We start from the raw sequence: 13,440 nt of genomic DNA on the forward strand, positions 1-13,440 counted from the left end.
ACTCCTGGTTAATAGCTCTTGATAGATTTTATATACTTGATGAATTTATATAATTCTCGTGTATGTTGGGAAGTAGTAGTTTTTTTGGTCTAACTCAGGGGTAGGCAACCTTGGCGCTTTTATGACTCATGGACTTCAACTCCCAGAATTCCTGAGCCAGCATGGCTCAGCTTGGAAACCTCTCCCTTTCCCCTTAGCATGGCTGGTTCAGGAATTCTGGGAGTTGAAGTCCATGAGTCATAAAAGAGCCAAGGTGGCCTACCCCTGGCCTAACTGAATCTGTGGGCAAACTGAACAATCCTACTGTGATTAGAGAAAGAAAATTGATTATTATTATGTACACAACAATGTGGAATCACAGAAGCCAGCTCTGTAGCTGATGCTGGCCTTCATACATATAGAGTTCTTCCCAAGATCTGAAGTAAACCTATTATTATTATTATTATTATTATTATTATTATTATTATTATTATTATTATTATTATTATTATTATCATCATCATCATCATCATCATCATCATCATCATCATCCCATATTCCTTCATAAACAAGTCAAAGTGGTGAACATGCCTAGTTGATTAATTAATACCTAATTGGTTGATTAATTAGGTAAGATCAATTAGTTGCTCTTATAATTGTATCATCCTTTGGAAAAAGAAGTGACACTGTCTGTTACTTTGCCTCTGCTGCTGCTACCTATCCCGCCTAACCTCTAATCCTTACAGGCCATGATCTGGATCTCACGGCCTCCTGCTGGGTTACTGGGTCCACATCAAAATCTGTGTGTGGCCAGGGCCACTTTCTCTTGCTCCTGTTTAAGATTAGGAGAGAAATAAATGTCCTTCTGGGGCCATAACTGAGCATCTGGTACTGCATGATCATAGCCTCCAACAGCTGACATAACAGGTAAAGAAATTTATTCTACAGCCAACCGGGCATCTGTCTTTTTTACTGGGGAATGCTGGTGACAGGAGTGTTTCTCATTGGCCTCAGCAGGTGGGCCAAAGGGGGTGCCTCAAATGCATCAGATAACCTTTAAAAGTTTTGTCCCTTCAAGAAGAATTCACATTAGCTTATGCTTATAACAAAGGCTGTCTTGCTAAAATTTTAATCTGTTGAAACATTTTTCAGCTAATCTTAAATAGTCCAAGTAGCTACCCATGCAGTAACTGTTTCAAAGATTGCTAGTTAGTTCATTATGATTTAATTCATCTATGTTTGACAAGAAACCTAGAGATACATTTTTTAAAGGTTGCGAATCAATTTTAAAAGTACCACTCTGCTTGTTTCACTTGATTCTTTTTATGTGCCTGGATAAAGATTTCAGGACTTAGAACTGACATTGTTGTTGTGCTGGTTAAAAGGTAGTTTGTAATAGAACTAATTAAGGGTTGATTAATCAGTCTATTGCTAGTGAATGTTTCTAAGGAAATCAGAAGGAAAGGAAAGGAAAGGAACATTTGGCCATTAGAAATTCAATAACAGATGAATATTTCAAATAACTAGTTATGAGGATGTCAGATCTGAATAACAAGAATATTCCAAGATAAAGACCTTCTTTGATCTGTTTTTAAATCATACTCACAGCTTCACACTCCAGTGATGATACGTTGCCAAGAAAATTTTATAGCATGTGCCAAACTTTTTTTTCAGAGCCAAAAAGATTGACACTCCAGTTTCTAAACTTCATTTACCAAGCTTATCTGAAATCATTTTCGCTCTCTCTCTCTCTCTCTTTATGTTCTCTCTCTCTCTCTCTCTCTCTCTCTCTCTCTCTCTCTCTCTCTCTCTCTCTCTCTCTCTCTCTCTCTCTCACACACACACACACACACACACACAAAGACACATTCAGGAGAGAGAGAGAGAGAGAACCTTTTTTTTCAAATACTTGCTGTGAAGATAAAAGAAATGTAGACCATCAACTCCTTGGAGGAAGAATAGAGCAACATGAATTAATAGAATCATGTAAGGGAATACAAGAACAAGCGTGGTTTTAGGGTTTGCTTCATTTGTGTATTAGAGCACCACACAGATTATGCCTTTGAATCATTTTCATTCAGGAAATGAAAGCCTTGCACTTGGAGCCAATTTTGCTGTGAGGACAAGCCATTCCATTCTTGATAATGAATGGAACAGCTCTTACTGAGAGCTGTTCTTTAAGAAGATGAAAACTGGTAGGATTTCTTGTACTGCACAACCTCTGCCTCTCTAATGAACAGGAGCTTACTGTACATTTGCTTTACTGCACTGTTACTTAATGGTTCTTCATCCCTCTGGTAAGAGCTGGGCAATTGCAAAACTGACATCCAAGGTTAGCATCACAGACTGACAAAAATTGGCATGCAAAGAACCTGTGTTAGGAGCTTACAAGTCCCAAACTAGCCAGGGTTGCAAGTGGATAATAAGAACAGAACCAGGAAGAGTCCATTCACATCATGACCATGAGGTTACCGTCTCCCAGTCCAATCTACCCCATTGGTTTGAATGGATAAAATGGGATGAGGGAGAACCATGGAGGATACTTTAGATTCTAGGAAAAAACAGCACAAACATGTAATAAATAAACATAATTCTTGGATTCACTATTGCCCATAGGTAGGCTACTACAGTACATCTTTATTTTCATCTTTAGCTGTGTAAAAATGTGGAAACAATGTACATAAAGTGCTTAGAACCTTCTGGTGTGCTAGCTGAATGGCAATTAGGCATCCTCTCGATGAGATGGGCAGCACATAAATCTAAACAAATAAATAAATAAATAAAAACAAAGATAATAATACAAATAAAACAACACACTGTTGGAATTTGAACATGCACTGAGAATGCTGCCAGTCCTAAGGGCACAACTGGATTTTCTGGCAGTGCTGCCATGCACATTTCCTGGGCCCTGGCAGTCAGGATACTTTCATGCATAGGTGTAGCACTCTTGAAAAGTGCACTAGAGCTATGTTCAAAAGTAGCCTGACAGATGACAGGTACCGAACGTCTCTGTGCAGGCAGTCTGTCTTTCAGGTGCCCGGCACTCTGTTCCAAGTGTCCACCTAGATTTGCTGAGTCCCATTCCACTCTACATGAAAGGGATTGTTGTTTGTTTACCTACCAGCAATTGATACTTGGGGGGGGGGCGGCAGGGGGAGGGAAATGAAGTCTGACAAACCCACTGATTACTTTCTTTAACTTTCCCCATGCTCAAACAATTAAGGGCAGCACCACTCACTAACTTCACCAGTTTAAAAGGGACCCGAAAATTGGGGCAGCCAATGTAATGCCAGCATATTTTTCTCCTGCTCAAAAATGGGTGGATGGCACTTTAATATAGCCAGGCTAAGGGCTCAGTTCAGAGGAGTTAAAATTGGGAAAAAAAGGAATCTTTGGATGTCTTCCATAACTGCAGAAGCTTGCTTCAATAGTGACATTAGCACAACCCACCATGTTTGGATGGCTCCAGTGAGGAAATATAAGAGAAGCAGTGTATCTTCATAAGAAACACGTATGCTCACTTGGTCCATTATGAGACAAACAGAGTTAGGATTATGTATCAATAAGTGATTGTAACGACTGTCTTCTATCTAAACAAAGGATTCCACAACATTCAATTCAAGTATATACCATCACAATCTGTAAGGGTAAAGGACATTATTATGCATAGTGTAGGTCTACCCCCCAGACTGCAACGGTAACAGTCACTCTATTGACAACCCAATAGTTGCAGTCCTCTCCCAAGGATATATTCTTCCTTTCCCCCTTTTAAATTTTGTATTGAAAAGACTTTGACCTTCAGCCCAGCTTCCCTTGAGCCTTGTAAAAAGGGGCAGCATTGATAGGAAATATGAATCTAAGCTAGATTTCCTGAAGAAGTACATGGGTTTCCCCCCCCCCCCCTTACACCTGTTCTTTCCTTCCTCCAAGGGTATGGCAGCCTCCTCTTCATCACAGATAGGAACATATGACAAAGCATCTGTTCTGGACTCCATGGGCAATCTCCCTAACAATGCCACTTGGCCAACATGGATGTTGAATTACCAGTGGTAGGCAACCTTGGCTCTTTTATGACTCGTGGACATGCTGACTCAGGAATTCTGGGAGTTGAAGTCCACGAGTCAAAAAAGAGCCAAGGTTGCCTATCCCTGCTTTATACCAACATCCCCTACAAGTATGCACTTCAGACCATCAAGACCATAATCACTTGATGCCAAGATGGCACGCCTTGCCACCAGTGACTTCCTACTTGTGTGAATACTATTCCACATACCTGCAAATTAGTGGAACAGGCATGAGTATATGCATGGCTCCATAATGTATCAATATCTTCTTGGCTGTCTTAGAATGATACTTCCCCAGGGGTTTTTTTTTCCTGAAGCCCCTTTTTTACGTGAGATTTATTTATGGCATTTTTATCATCTTGAAAAAAATGACTCATCAAATTCCATCAGGACATCAACTAATTTGCAAAGTAATTTTGTGCAAAAAAATCCTCATGAGATATCTGCCATTGTCATCTGAAAGAAAATTATCCATTTTTTTTAACTATTGCCAAGGGTGTACTGTTTACAATCATCCATGTTCTACTTAGTAACTGTTCCCCTTCCTTGTACAGATAGTCCTCGACTTACAATTACAATTGAGCCCCAAATTTCTGATGCAATGTGAGACAGTTGTTAAGTGAGTTTCGCCCCATTGTACTAACCTTTCTTGCCATAGTTGTTAAGTGGATCGCTGCCATTGTCAAAGTAGTAACACAGTTCTTTAGTGAATCTGACTTCCCCATTGACTTTGCTTATCAGAAGGACACACAAGGTGATCACATGACTCTGGGACACTTCACCTGTATAAACATGAACCAGTTGCCAAGCATTTGAATTCTGATCATGTGACCAGTGTGAAAAACGGCCACAAGTCACTTTTTTCAGTGCCGTTGTAACTTTGAATGGTCACTAAACGAATGGTTGTAAGCCAAGGACTACCTGTAGTCCATTACTGAATGATAGATGCACGAAATGAGAGTGCATGTATAAATATTCCTACCAGCTGAGGTATACCTTTTCTGTCTTAACTAAATCCTGATTGATCAGTTCCTTCACGAACTACCCAGTTTTCTGAAGAGGCTCAATAAATAGTCAGCTCTAGGAAATTTACTGCAAATATGTGCCAGTCCACTTTCTACTCACTCTCACTCTCACTCTCAGTAATTGCCTATAGTACATGTTTAGAAGAGGACTGAAACACGTTCTTGGTTGGACAGAGTATCTAGCCTTCAAAGTGAAGATACCCTGAATATTGGAGCTATACGGACACTTACTTTGTGTCTCAGCACGTGTACCTTTGCTGCCCCTTGGGTCAAACATTGACCTAAGCTTTGACTTGGTTAATATTTACTTCTCTGGTCAATCAATATTGATGTTCTCTTTGACAGATGTCAATACTTGTTTAGTGTTTGTCTATTTTCCCCTGTTGCTAATTTTCTTGAAAGGTTTTATTTCTTCTCTTAAAGTTGAATTAGCAGAAGACTTCTTTCTTTTTTATTAGGCAGGGTCACCTTCTTCACGTTTCTTAAGATTAAGTGGATGCGAATCATTTTGTAGATGGGGTATATCTTTAAAAGTTTGTTTCTATTCTCTGCTTTCTCTACTTCTCTATTCTGCCTGTTCTCCTTAAATATATTTGTAAGGTTCCACTGACTTTTAACAAAGCAGTATCTTAAATACACAACACATTGTAGCAAGTAAAAGAGTATTACTATCTTTTTCAACAGTTTATGAAAAATTAGCAAATGGGAAGCTGGGTATATCCAGCCTACTGGATTTTTTTTTTTTAAGACACGGTATGGCAATCGGAACTATATATTGTATTCTGAAACTGAGCATCACAGATTTTTGTAGAGGCGTTTTGATACCGCCAATTATATTTTTCTACCATAAGGATGTTTTGCTCCAATATGCATAATTTTACATCATCTTTATTTGTACAGTAGCAAATATACCATGGGGATAGCCTTTTAAACTATGTATTTTTAGAAAGCTTTAACAGTTCATGTGAGTATGTGTGTGTATGTGTGTGTGTTTTAAAACAGTCCCCTTTTAGCTGAGCTCAACTCTAGTGAATACATGACCTACTTATGAAGCTTCCTTGGCAGCAGTAGAGATTTGCCTGGTATTTTTCTAGGGTATAGTAATGATGATGATGATGATGATGATGATGATGATGATGATGATGATGATAATAATAATAATAATAATAATAATAATAATAATAATAATAATAATAATTGCAAAAGGCGGCCTTACTAGGAACTGCTTCCATCCTGTGACGATATCTGTAATACCATCAAACATCCACATCTGCCTATCCCAGGTTCTTGGGAGGGACTCGATAGGTAGACAAAAATGCCAAATCCAGTCTGAACATCTGGCCGACTGTGCGATGATCCTCAATAATAATAATAATAATAAAGATGGAAGGGACCTTGGAGGTCATCTAGTCCAACCCCCTGCTCAGGCAGGAAACCCTATACCATTTCAGACAAATGGCCGTCCAGTCTCTTCTTAAAAACTTCCAGTGTTGGAGCATTCACCGCTTCTGGAGGCAGGTTGTTCCACTGGTTAATTGTTCTAACTGTCAGGAAGTTTCTCCTTAGTTCTAGGCTGCTTCTCTCCTTGATCAGTTTCCACCTGTTGCTTCTCGTTCTGCCTTCAGGCGCCTTGGAGAATAGCTTGACTCCCTCTTCTTTGTGGCAGCCCCTGAGATATTGGAACAGTGCTATCATGTCCCCCCTCGTCCTTCTCTTCGTTAAACTAGACATACCCAATTCCAGCAACCGTTCTTTATGTTTTAGCCTCCAGTGCCCTGATCATCTTTGTTGCTCTTCTCTGTACTCTTTCTAAAGTCTCAGCATCTTTTTTACATCGTGGTGACCAAAACTGGATGCAGTATTCCAAGTGTGGCCTTACCAAGGCATTGTAAAGTGGTATGTGACCCATAACTGAAACTCTTTTTCCTTGAGAGTGTTCCCTGATTTTATTTCCACCCAAAGAAAATATTTTTTTCTGGATCACCTTCATAAAGTCGAGAGGAGGCAAGTTTTCTGCAAGTATACAATGCTCTCGACTGAAAACCGCAGCACTACTGTGGTCAAATACAACATTGCTGAGTTGAGTTAAACTTGGTTTGTTTGAGCTCCATAAGAATCGCAACGTAATTTCCTTGTTCGATCATATCCTGTGCATATCGGTGAAGAACAAACTGGAAAGTCCCCAATATATCGCAATATGTGATTTGATTTATGAGTCATTGAATCAATGTCAACTCTTAGATTTTCTTCAGAGAATCTACTCGTAACTTTGTCCTTTGGGTCTTCTAACAATGCACCCATGGCTACTGTAACTGAATCCATTCATCTTCTGCTGGTCGTCGTCTTCTTCTTTTCTTTCCTTCCACTTTTCCCAGCATTAGAGCTTTCTCTGGAGAGCTGTGTCTTCATATAATGTGTCTCCGGTAGGATAATTTGAGCCTGGTCATTTGTGTCTCGAGTGAGAACTCTATCCCCAAATGTGCTGAGATATAATAAAATGTATCCCAGCATATCACATTTCCTACATTGCAAGAAGGATACATAATGCTTTAAGTCAATATAGAAAGCAATTTCTAAATACTTAAAATTAAAATTCCATTAATAGGATCTAATGTATTCCTGGTCAAGCACATATGCGCACCCATGGACACATATATACATCCAGATATGCCACCAGCCTCTTCTCCCTCTACAGCATGTTCAATTAATCTCTGTCAGGGGTTAATCAAAAGAAGAGGGAACATGGGTGAATATAGATATGTTGGCAATTAATCTAACTCAGCTTAATGGGGAGGGGGTGGATGCAGCGAGACCCAGAAGGCACGCTTGGATGGTAAAAGGAGACTGCTTTTATTATGGGGAGAAAAGGCGATTATACAGTACAATAAAAGAAACACTGCACTAGAATCTCTGCTTAAAGCCTTCTGAAATTAGGTTATCTTGAAGGGGTGAGTGTGGAGTAGGGAGAAACAAAAAGCTCATTGCATATATTTCTGCATGCCTGCAAATATTTGAAAATCACAAAACATTTAGCCTTTCATTAGCTTTAATGTCTTCCTTTCATGGCTCATATAGAAATTAACTCCTACAGAACTTGCCGCAATTATTTTTATCTTTTCTGCCTTCAAACATAAGAATATTTGAAAGATAAATTATTTTTATCTTTTCTGCCTTTAAACACAAGAATATTTGAAACATAAATTATTTTTATCTTTTCTGCCTACAAACATAAGGATATTTGAAACATAAAAACTGTTGTGTTCCATTTGACCCTAAAAAAGCTTTAAAAAACTTGCACTACATTGCTGTAGTTTACACATTTGTGTTGCCTATATAATTTCCTTACGTATTGCCTAGACTAGATAATTCACATTTATTTATTATATTCACTAAATTTAGAAACGTTTTTGTAAAGAGCTTATTTGCTCTTGACCAATAGAAATTTTATTTTACTTTAGCTAGTCTCTCAATCCTAATTACTTTAGTAGCAATCAAAAGTATGCAAATGGTTGAGGAAAATATAGAAATATAGACCTTAAATCACAATACTGTAAGTTGATCCACTTTTGTAGGCCTGTATCTTATCTCACAAAGATGTGGTGTTGGTTTATTTCTACTGCAAACACTTCTTAATGAAACTATTTGCTCATTGAAACAAACATCCAATGTTTATTTGCCAATGTTATCAGTAAGTTCTGGAACAAAGCAGAGACAAGAACTTCCAGAATGATTTGTAACTGACTGAGGCAAGTCAGAGGACATTAGTATCCTTTCTTCAGCTATATGAATTTATAAAGGCAATCCCACATATTGCTACAGAATTGCCTATATTCAGGCCAGCTGAGCTTTTGGGCTAAGTAGTGAAAAATAGGTATTTTTTTTCTTATTCGTAAGACACAACAAGGCTGTTGCACATTGTCTCCAAATGTGTTCCAAGTAGCTGTGCCAAATGGGCTCTTTGGTCAAGGTCAGGGTGCAACCAGAACTTTATTCGTAACATCATGGCTGTCCTCTCAATTTTTTTGACCACACAATGTAGACATCCCTGGTCAAAGAAGGGCAGGGATGGGGCAAGAGAAAAACGGGCTCACTTCAACTTTTACAGTTGTCCTAATGACTTTCCAGTTTTCATTCTCAGAATATTTTGTTTAAATAAATATATTTTATATATTGTTTTTATCAAATTACTCTTTGGGAGGTTGCTTCCAGGATTTTGAACTACCATTTGTGGCGTGTTTGTGTATGTCCTTTTCTCTCCTTCCTTGGTCCTTCTACTGGCATGCAAAATGCTTTTATTTAAAATGTTGGTGTTTTTAATTTGCTCTAATTCATTTATAATTTTTTGATGCTATTATTCTTGGCCATTATGAGCATGATGGCTAAATTATTCATTCTTATACTGTATATTATATCAGAAATATTAGCAAGTTTTATTGCCTGTAAGAGTATTCTGTTATTACTTTCACCCGATCCATTCTTATATTCTTTATTATTTCACATTCTGTATTTAAATCTGGGGGCTATGTGGTTATTACTTGAATATTGAAATTTGAAAATTGTAATGGTGCATAAGTCAATTTCTTGCAGTCTTTTTTTGCAGTGCTTTGACCAGTAGATTTATGTCACTACCTAGATGTACCTACTTAAAGCAAAAACCCACAGAGATCAAAGGGACTTACACAAAGTTTGCTAAACTGTAAAGTCCTCATGATTCACGACTGCAGATCCAGATGTCGTCTTAACTTCTTTTCAAGTTTTACAGTAATCTCTTTTTGCCTTAAGCACTAGAACAGCCCTTTAGGTTACTGTCTAATTTCAAGCTATGCTGATATTTCAGTCAAGTTGAGATTTGATTTTCTATATTTCAGTTGTTTTTTAGAAAAAAAAATGCTGCAGTATTTATACATATATTTTAACAAGTGTAAAGTAATACTAATATTAGTATCACAGAACAAATACCATAGGATGATGTTTTAAAAGCAACTGGATACAGCAGAAGAGAAAGAGGGAGAGAGAGAGAGAGACAGTTGTGACTTTGAAGAGTGAGAGTTAATATGGGACCCAAAATCTGATCTTGGATTGGAGAGGTTATGCTTCAGACCAGGGTGTGGTAACAAAACTTAGCTTACTAGATGCTTAACCACCTTGTTCTGCAGCTGATTTAACTTAGCATAAGACCTGAGAGAAAAATTGGCTAAATAAGAATCTTTGCTGTAGATAAAACTGAACCCTTAAATCCAACAGATAGTCCTTGACTAATAACCATTTAGCGACTGTTTGAAGTTACCATGGCACTGAAAATGGTGACTTACAACTGGTCCTCACACTTATGACCATTGCAGCATTTCAGTGGTCACTTGACAACCAGCATGTATTTACAGGCACTTCACAACCAGCATGTATTTACAACGGTTGCAGCAGCATCCCAGGGTCACGTGATCATCGTTTGTACCCTTCCCATCCAATTTCTCACCTGCAAAGTAACGGGGAAAGTCAGATTCACTTAAATCACACGATTCACTTAACAACTGCAGTGATTCGCTATGGCAAAAAAGGTAATAAAATTGGATGTAACTCACTCAACAAACACCTTGCTTAGCAATGGGAATTCTGGGGCCACATGTGGTCGTAAATGGACACTGCCTATATGCAGTGCAAAGAGGTAGCCTGGAGGCCTGGTATGACTTAACAGCATTTGTCAGGACTGTAGATATTAAAAGAGGAAAGATGATAGTTGCGGCATCACGATCCAAGCCCCATTCCTTTGGTACCTTGCACAGACAATGCTACAAAGATCATCTTCCCTGTTTTGACTTTCAGAGTGGACTCCACTGGCAGAGCTAGTTGATAGAAGCTTTAGGTGCCCAAGAAGCCTTATTTTATATCTTTATTCCATATTTCTGCTACTGAAAGTTCGGGCACCTCAGCTTCACGCCATCATTTCTCAGTTCATTTTCAGACAAGCAGCCCCCTCTCACCACAGCCAGCCAGATTTAGCTGAAATTGCCAAGAAAACGTAGGGGCAGAAGAGATGTCTGGATGATGCAACCTCTCACTCCCTTTTTTTTTTTTTTTGTCAGTTCCAGATCTCTTTGGCTCAAGAATGGAAGTAGAAGGGCACTTCCAGTTCAAAGTCTACAGATATGTATAGATTGGAGATGTGAACGGGTGGAGGTGTGGAAGTGTCTGAGTATTTTCTTGTATTAAATGTTTCTCCCCCTTTCCCTCCCATGATTTTCAATACAGATGCTGGCAGTAGTGAGGAGGAGGAATGATTACCTGACCAGACAGCAAAGAGAATTTACAGTAGTAGATAATTTGCACACAGTTTTCAATGTGATGGCCTACCTATGTGATGGCCTACCAGTATCATATTGTGGCCTAACAATATCATTGCATGCATACCCACAGAAGGGAGGGGAGGCAGCTGAGCAGAGATAGTAATCGTGGATAATTTAAAATAGAAAAGCTATGTGTAGGTACCGTGTATCTAAGCATTCTCTGCCCATTATTCCTTGGCTTGAAGCAGATCCTCCCACTTAAAGATGTCTTTATGCATTCAGGAGGCCAAGCAAATGTCTCCCCTTGCAGGCACATATCTTGGACACTGTAAAAAGAAAGCTGGAGAAGATCATCTGGAATGCAAAGGCAGGAGGTGATTGCCTGGGGTGAGGCAATTTATAAATCAAATCCTGCCTTCCACTTGCAGTTTTCCATTCCAAATTCCACCTTCTGAATTTCCTCCCTGCCCCCAAATAGTAGTGGAGTTTTTCTTATATATATATGTGTGTTTGTGTAATATGCTCTTAATCTACAATCTTCTTCCTTGGTCAATCTCTGTAATGTATCCCACCCTAAATTACTATTGCAGCACCAAGATTTTGCCATTTTTTAATTTCCGCTTTATTGTGACATCTCTTTGTTTCCAAAAAAATAACACTTGGAATGATTTCATTCTGCATTCACCTTCACCAAAAGGTTTTACACAGGTTGAGAAACCTTGCCTCTCATATTTTCTCATCTATTCTTCTATTTTTTTTTTTATTAATTGCAAAAATAATGGTTAAAGATGGGGCAAACCGTCTTATGCCTTACCACTTGGAGCTGTCCCTCTGGAAGCATCTTTTGCCTTTTAAGACAGAAAAAGACAACATCAGAAGACACTCAACAGGTTGAGACAGGCATCAGGCATCAGAGACAGTTCTTTTTGTTCAAGCATTGGTGAATCTCTTGATCGGATTGGGGCCAAACTAGAGAAAGAATGGATTAGCTATAACACAACCACCCTCTGTCTGACCCAAATTATTCTGCTTTTAAATATGGAGAGGGAGACTTGCAGATTTATATTTCTTGCCACAAATGCAAAACATTTTTATAGATAGTTATCTTCTCTGACATAAATGATCTCCCTGGAGCAGGAGGGACTGTCTGCTTCTGAAATTCCAGCAAATGTTACCACTTGGCATTGATGATGACCAGTTCTGAATTTAGCTGTTAAATTAAGGTTATTGGAAAATCCCACCTCTTTCCCAGTTTGCAGAAGACTTTCCCCCCTCATTTCTTGCTGCTTTTCAGGAAGGCTGCAATAATCCTGGTCTCCCCCCTCCCTCCCACACACACACACAGGGTGGGGGGGGGAGAGAAAGTTTGCCAAAGAAGCACGATTTAGCTCCAATCTCTTGAGTTTCTGACTTGGACTTTTAATATTTTAATTGAGTGAATTGGTCCAGAGTAGTCTATTGAACTCTACCTGACCCTTTAAATAACAGGTCAAGGATTTAGCTTTTGTGGCTTTGACCCCTTCCCTTATCTGCTAAGGCTGCTCCTCTCTCAATTAGCTGCCTGCCCCGCACTTGGCAAAAGTTTGAATCTCTTTGCAGGCGCCTGAATGGCTTCCCATCATATGCCACGTGGGCTGCATACAACTGTGACCCTGCCACACCAATAATTTACGGGGCCTGAGTGGTTTGCTGCTGATGCTTCCGAGGCTCTGGTGATGGAAGCACCCATTTCTAGTCTTACCAACTTTCTAGCTTTGCTGCAGTGATGAACATTGGAAGATATAGATGAGGCCAAACGTTTTCACTTATTCTGAGCCAAGCATGCTTGGTGTGCAACCCCCAGGTTCCATGCTCTTACTCAACAGGTTTGTTTAGAATGATTTATTTCATTTATAGCCCATCAACAAATCAAAACAAACTACTTGGTTTGCCCACCCATTTTATCCTTAAAACTTTTTGCCAGGGTAGATTAATCTAAGACAGCGGTTCTCAACCTATGGGTTGTGACCCCATTTGGGGTCAATCGACCATTTCATGGGGGTCGCCAAGCAAGGCTGTCCGCCATATTTTTTCCCTTTTCCGGTGGGTGCC

The sequence above is a fragment of the Protobothrops mucrosquamatus genome, unplaced genomic scaffold, assembly GCF_001527695.2.
Source record: "Protobothrops mucrosquamatus isolate PMUCROS unplaced genomic scaffold, P.Mucros_1.0 scaffold691, whole genome shotgun sequence".
Lineage (NCBI taxonomy): Eukaryota > Metazoa > Chordata > Lepidosauria > Squamata > Viperidae > Protobothrops > Protobothrops mucrosquamatus.